Here is an 8,056-nt window from a genome sequence, read left to right as displayed (position 1 = left end):
CCAGACGATAAAGAGAACCCCCTACTCCACCTGACACCTCCCATTGAGACCCTCACCCCCCCCCCCCCCCCCCCCCCCCCCCTCCACGGTGTGGGGTGTCGAGACGATATGGAGAGACCCCCCCCCCCCCCCCCTTCACGGTCAGGGGGTCTCCAGACGGTACAGAGAGCCCCCTCCCCCGGTGCGTTGGACAATGCAGGCGGAGCTTCTGGAATACTTGAAGTGGGAGAGACTGCCGTTTTAAACATTTTATTTTATTTTAGTATTTTATTTTCGGGCAGAGTTCCTCGCCTTGGAGGGTGACTTGGTGCGGAGTGGGGGGGGGGGCTAGGGGGTGAGAGGGTTTGAGAGAAGGCATCACAGTGTTTAAACCCCTCTGTCGAAGGATGACTCTGAGAGGAGGGTTGGAGGTGAAGGGGGGGGGGGGGGGGGGGGATGAAGGGGGGGGGGGGGGTGAAGGCGGGGGTGACTGTGGTCAGAGGGGCCTCGGATCAACACACGCCATCGAACCACAGCCACCACCCCCCTCCCCCCCCCCACCAACCAAAAAATACAACAAACTGAATTGAACTGAAACTCTCGGGGGCAGCGTCCAAAATGGACTTGTGACCGTTGGCCGAGGGAAAGACAAAGGCATTTGATGCCTCACCATTTAAAAAGACTGACCCCCCCCCTTCTCCTACCCATCCCGTAGTGTGTGTGTGTGTGTGTGTGTGTGTGTGTGTGTGTGTGTGTGTGTGTGTGTGTGCGTGTGCGTGTGTGTGTGTCAGCGGGAGTTAAGGGCAGAGCGAGCTTTGAAGAGTCACAGGCTTGAAGTTGTGTTTGCACAACCCATCATTTGTTTTGTTGTTTTTTCTTTCCTGTGTTGTGAAAAAATAACGAATAGACAAAAAAAATGAAAACAAAAGCAGCGGGTTGTCTACAACAACGACGACAAACGTGGATTCACTTTGTACCGGGGGAACGTTCAAAATGTGAAGAATGTAGGCTATAAAAAAAATAAATAATAATAAGTGGGTTGCCGTGAGGTAAGACTAAAGTAATCGATAGATCACATGTTCCGTGATCCATTGACTTCATCGACAACCTGCTCGTCATTTCTTGGCAGTCATCTTTTATCGCGGACTCAAGAAAAAGCGCAAAGGATTGATTCAAGAGGGGGAAAACTACATTTGGTCGAGTTTGGCACAAGGACCATCAGGGAAGTGATTGAATCGATGTGAAAATGCCAAAACTTCTACACCTCCCAGTTCATATTTTTTTAGGGAAATTTGAATATGCAAGTAAAAAGAGTCTCAAATCAACCACCAAGTATTTCCAATTGAATTTTAGGAAAGACTGAACGGAAGGCTGTCCCTCTCTCGCCCAGGGGGTTCATCATACTGATAAAATGGCCGACAGCAAACCTGCCAACTGTCATTGTTCTTGGCAGCCGGTTGGATGTAGTTTTCGCGTCTGGGTTTGTTTTGAATTGGTTTCGAAACCCTTTTTCTCCTGTTGGGATGTGACTGAGGCCCATGCACCGATAGTTTACCATTCTTTCAGTTGTCGCTTTTGTTTCATTTTATACTTTTTACCGGTCAGTATTATTTATCAGTGTGTGTTTACAAGTCCTAGAATGTCTCCCTCCAGGTAGATGGGGAGCACAAAAGGTGTGTGTGTGCGTGTGGTTGTGTGTGTGCGCGTGCGTTTGTGGGCCGGGTGTGGTGATGCCAACACTAGATACAATTTGTGAGTTTGCTGCCATCTAAAGGTTTAAAATGCATCAACACGGATAGTTAATAAAAAAATAAAATAAAGATAATGTTGAACTGTGGAGCGAAAAAGGTTCACTTGCCTTCTGCTTTCAATGGCAAGCCCAAATCAATGGTTTAATTTGAGTCATTCTATCATAGATTGATGAACATTAAACGTCAAAACACCCTGATATCCTGACTGGAACACACTTGTCTCGTATTGGTTCTGGTGCTGGCCTATCACACACATGTATCTGCCAACATGTTTGTGTTATTTGTTTGAGAGGTGGCCGCAAAGTCCCAAGACAGCAGAGGTGCGTTTGTTTTCCGCAGTGTTAATGTCTGTGTACATTGGAATCCTTACCGTGAACTTGTTTGTCTGCGTGGCTTTGCGCAAAGAGCAATGTGTTACCATGGTGACGGGATGGAGGCGGGGGGAGGAGGAGGAGAGGGGGGGGGGCCTGACGAACCCGCTGCTATCTGAATAAAAAGCTAAATGAAAACCTGTTTTTTCTCTTTTTGTTCAAATTAAAAACGGAGGCAAGCTATTTTATATTCCCAAGCCAACAGATGTTTTGCTGTGTGCGGTTCAAACTTAATTTTAATTGTTTCTTCAGTCACCAGATTGCAACCGCTAAAATGCAAATATGACAAAATAATGGCTTTTCCCGTGATTGTATCTAATCCACGACCGGCGCTTTCACTGGAATATGAACGCATCCCAGACTGCATCCCATGTGGAGGTCACTCAAAGACACCGTCGTTCCCTTGACTTGTGTTGTCAAGGAAACCGACCACATCCGACATTGGCGACAACGGATGTGTTTTGCATAACATCGTGTCACAGACACCATCTTAACAGAGTCAGACACGATGATAACGACTAAACATCCTTCATCCGTGCGTGGTTACAAGTCCTAGAATCGCAATGTTTGTACGCTTTTAAGCATCCGCTAGTTTGCATTCGCTAACCGGCGTACAAACCTTGTGATAATCTGGACTTGAAACAAGTTTTACGGTGGACCTGGCGTTCATTCGACGCTGATGATGGGATATGACAACCCAGTCTCACGGAAATACGTGACACTGTCAAGTAATTTAATCTATTCATTCTTGCTCTGGGACCCGTCAAAAAATCGTGCCAAGAGCACACATTTCTGACAATATGACAGCTTTTGGCCACCCGTTCCTCCTTTCACCTCTGATTCTGAGAAATTGTGACAATTCACAGATATATTTAATGCAGGTGTGCTGCTCTGTAGGCAAACGGCGACGGGGAAAAAGGTAGAGCTTCATCTCTTCTTTTAAGAATGAGTTTGTAATTCGTGCTTTTGGCACGAAAAAATTGATATTATGTGTCCCAGATATCGAATGAATAGATTAAATGACGTGACAGTGTCACGTATTTCCGTGAGACTGGGTTGGATTGGATATGAGGCTGAGGGGACGAGGTCGGGCCGTCCTGTGCCGCCTCGCCCTCCCGGCTCTCAGGGCAGACGGCAGAGAGGTCATCTGTCGTGGAGCGTGAGACGAGGACTTGGGGACCACAGTGGTGTCGTCCGTCCGTCTGTTTGTCCTCGGCGAAGGGCAGACGCTGCTCCTGACCGTTAAGCCGCGCGCCAACTACCCTGCGCTCAAGGGCGCAGAAGTTTAGTTCTTTTAGTTCATCTTTTTCTCAGTTGTGACCATGATGTAAATCGACAGTGTCCTTGAGGTTTTACAGGTTTTAATCAGACTGAGACGGAGAGAGGTAAAAGGTGAATACGCAGGTCTGAAGGGAACAGTGTCCACCGCGTGGTGACTAGACTTTAGATTATTTGCTCGATAAAATGACAAAACGACGTGCTTCAAATCAAAACCGGAAAAGAATCAAATGTGGCATGGGTGGTGAGGCTTCTTTGTATTTAAATAAAAAAGAACCCCCCCCTTCTGTCAAAAGCTTGGGCCCCCCTTCCAGACAGTCTGCACTGTGTGCTCGTTTCAGAGCTCTCTTTAGCTCTACACCTCATTCCCTGACTTAAAGGGGTGATATTACACCACCAGGCGTGAGTGAGATTAGCCGTTACAAGCCGTTTGATAATCTGCCTTTTCCCGTGTTTTAGTGGCATCACCAGTGTACCTGTCCACCTAGATGTTTGCTGCGTAGATCAGTCTACCAGCCTACCTAGTGGACCGTTGCAGATGTTGCTGATCTATCCATCATCCACCTAGGGTGTCACTCCCACGTGTGATGTCCCTTGGGCACAGGGAAGGGCACATTTCAAACGGCTTGTCGTGGCTAATCAGCCTCACACCTGGTGGTATAATATGGGACCTTTTACATCTGAGCCAGTGTGACCCAGTGATAGTCTGGTGGGAGCTGCGGTCCCAGGCTAAAGACCGTGTGGACTCCTCTCCTCCTTCTGACTCCACTCTGAGCGAGGGAACAAGGAGTGGACTGTCGGCGAAGGAGCATTCGGAGCATGTTTAGCAGAGTGAAGTAATGATAAACGTCACAAAGAGAACTTATTTTAGGTTTTTTAGGCACCAGAAAACCCAAGCTTTTTTATTTAGACCATTATTTGTATTTTAACTTAAACTAAAATGACAGCCTTTTAAATAGTGTTCAACGCATACTTCTTTATTTATTTTTTTACAAGTCAGAGAAGCAAACAAGTCAAGATCCCGATCCTGTAGGTTAATGCAAACACTGAGGTAAAATCGCAAAAATGAAGGACTTGAAACAAGTGAACCGAGTGATTAGCATTTTAAAGAGCTGTCGCCTAGGTTACGCCAGAGATTAATTACCCTTCATCCAGACACGCTGAAGTGATTCATTTGGTGTCATTTCCCCCTTACTTATACTCACCCTGATAAGATAAGAGACTGTTCACTTAAATCAATATGACTGACGGAACGGAAGGTTATAGCGAAGGGATTCGAGGGGGGATGGGAGGCGGTAGAAGCCCCTAAAGTTTAAACCAATCACAGAACGCTGTGTGAGCAATTTCCCACCATCGTGTTTCTACGGTAGATAAGAAACTTTTGCCTGAGTTTCTGCGGTCTGCCCAAAGGAATTCTGGGACGGCACCAGGTAATCGGATCTCAAGACCGACCAATAGGAAGAGCAGAGGGACCTGTTGGCCACACCCCTTCCTAAATTTCCCCCATGGAGGAGGATAGTGGATTGATTTTTAAATCCTTACATTTAAATCCTTCTTGTTTTCAAAGAGCTCTTAATGGATTGCCCCCTGGTCTATTTATTAAACATTAACAAGATTTTCCTTTAAATGTTGCACAAAAGGGTTAGTGATTGATAGCCTAATGGTATTTTAGTCATTACGAACACACACACACACACACACACACACACACACACTCTCTCTCTCTCTCTCTCTCTCTCTCTCTCTCTCTCTCTCTCTCTCTCTCTCTCTCTCTCTCTCTCTCTCTCTCTCTCTCTCTCTCTCTCTCTCTCTCTCTCTCTCACTCTCTCTTCCAGCTCTATTGGAACGGCAAGGGGTTGAGGAATACTCGAATCAAGGTTACACACCCGGTCCAAAACTAGCAACCTTTCTCTCATGCCATCGCGGTTCTTTAATAGGTCCATGATCTCGGTCCCTAAACATTTGTTCAACTGACGGAGGGAAGACGATTGGTTGGTTGATTGTATTCTGGTATCACTACGGTAACGGTCAGCCTATAGGGGGCCACAAGGTAGCCAAAATGAGTAACCAAAATGAGTTAAGCGCGTAAAAAGTCAATTGAACGGAAAATAGGCCTGATTGTATAACCGCAGAACGACTCAAAGACGACTCCGCCAAGACCCACACCATTGCTGAGATGGTGATGGAGTTGGAAAGGCTTTGCTTCCTGTCTATTGATGCACAAGCTGCCACCAATTCACTCACACGCAAACGACAGAAGATCACAGAGAGATGAACTGAGATGATAGCACAAGTTATAACACAAAACCAAACCCAACCAGACACAAGACGATGGGTCACGAGGTCATCGAGATCCAGATCGCTATCATCCTCTAGAGCTGAAGATAAAATTGGGAAACAGTACAACATAATCCACCACAACACGGAACAGCGGGGGAGATCTTCTCTGAGATGAGTGCTTTAGTCAGTTCATTAGACATGTAACTCTGTTCCCGTTGTGTGGGACATCTGGTGGTGTGCACAACCCCCCCCCCCCCCCCGCAAAACAACCCCCGCAATGGCAGCCACACAATTCATAAAATAATCGAATCAAATTATTTTCTACAAAGTCCACTAGTTGCTTGTTGAACATGTCCCTAGTTACTGTCAGGACTCTCAAGTCTTCACTTTATTTTTTTATGTTTTCATGATAAGATGCGAAACTCAACCCCAATATGCATGAATGACTGCATAGGCAGATAAAAACAATCAAATCGAATTATTTTCTACTAACTCCAACATATTGTGGTTCAACAGGTCACCAGCACCACTGTGAACATTACAAGTGTTTGATTGGAGCATTTTGTAAGAATTAGATGTTAAAGTCATCCCGAATACGCATGCATTACTATATGAAAGCCTCTTATTTCTACATCATGTGATTTGTAAGGTCAAGTATGACCTCCGAGGAGACTTTATCAGGTGTCTAGATGGTGCAGTCTTAAGTGCTGATGGTTCATGTTCTGTAGGCACTGGTTCGAGTCCCCACAAACATCCACCTAGTGGTACCAACAAAAGCATTACCTTAAGGGTAATGTCTTTTCTCACTATCATGTGACTTGTAGTCAAGTATGATATCCGAGAACAATATAGCATGTGTCTTGATGGTGCAGTGGTAAGTGCTGTAGGTTTACGTTCTGGAAGCACAGGTTTGCAATATCATCCCACTGCAGACGCAAATGGGCGTTCTCGTGTGGTGGGATTTCCCGTTTACGCAGACTGGAATGCCCCCTTCTTATTCTTCGTCGCCTTTCTCGCTGAACTGTATTAAAATGTCAAAGTGTACTACTCCGAAACCATGTAAATAGTGTTGTAAATAAACTTCCAAAGCTTTTCAAATCTTATTTGGAAAATAACTTCACATGGTGTGTCTTTTTACAATTTATTCGTTACCAGCATTCGTAGTGTTGATCAGCAGTGAAATAGTCCGCTATAAGACGTTGACGTCGCTTAGCAACCGAAGACGCTGGGGTTGACAAGTTACCGGACTACTACCCATGCAAGTGAACGGAGCGTTCCACTGCATTGAGAAGACCCGTGTAATAAAGGCCTATAAAATGTCTGTTTATGGCATAGATTTCTCCTCAAATTAGGCCAATAAAGCAATGATAACAAAAACAAAAAAAACACAAACGCTCGATCAAAGGCCCGACCCGACAATCAAAACCCTGATTGTTTAACATGAATTGGCTAAACAAATGACCACTGTACCATATTTAAACACAATTCAAATTGTGCAGAGAATTATTTCCATTGGTCATTCTCAGTGGCGGCTGGCGATCAAACATGTTGGTGGGGCACAGTAATAGACAGGGGGTCTGAGGGGGGGGCCAAGAGACAAATGCGTTTGATTATTTTTGTTAAAGGGAAATGGATGTGTGTTGGAGAATATACTTTTGTATATATATATATATATATATATATATATATATATATACTAACCCTAACCCTAACCCCCCCCCCCCCCCATAATTTTTTTGGAATTTAATAGATTTGATTTCCTGTATTCTGGTGCATTTTGGGGATGGCCACTACCTATTTACCTGCTTTTCATTCAGATTCATAGCCTACATCCTGACTTGCAAGGCCTGGACAAGCGGCCAAGTGGCCATTCCACCAGCCATTGCTATTTGACCCATTGTTGTTATTCTGATATTGAGACAAATCATGATATCTGTCCTATAGCGTCCATCTTTTGTGAGTCTCAATGTCTACTTCAAATGCAGTTAGAAATATGGGACAGTTGCTTCATTTTGTTTATATGCTACAGGCCGAAAGACTAAATTAATATGTGACTTACTTGCTCCTTTTAATTATAACATTGCTTGGGGATTCCAATTCCTCCACTGAAAAGGGTGGTAAGTGCTTACAACTCTCTGCTAATTAGCGATCTATTACACTGTTGTTTTTTATTGGTCGTCATGAAAAAAAACATAAGGGGTAACACTGTTGTTTTTTATTGGTCGTCAATGACGACTCGTCATGAAAAAAACAAGGGGTAACACTGTCGTTTTAATCAAATGAAACATAAGGGGTAACACTGTCGTTTTTTATCGGTCGTCATGAAAAAAACATAAGGGGTAACACTGTCGATTTTATCAAATGAAACATTAGGGGTAACACTGTTGTTTTTTATCA

Source organism: Gadus morhua, chromosome 4 (genome assembly GCF_902167405.1).
Source record: "Gadus morhua chromosome 4, gadMor3.0, whole genome shotgun sequence".
In the NCBI taxonomy this organism is placed as follows: Eukaryota; Metazoa; Chordata; class Actinopteri; order Gadiformes; family Gadidae; genus Gadus; species Gadus morhua.
Note: the sequence above shows the minus strand (reverse complement) of the source record.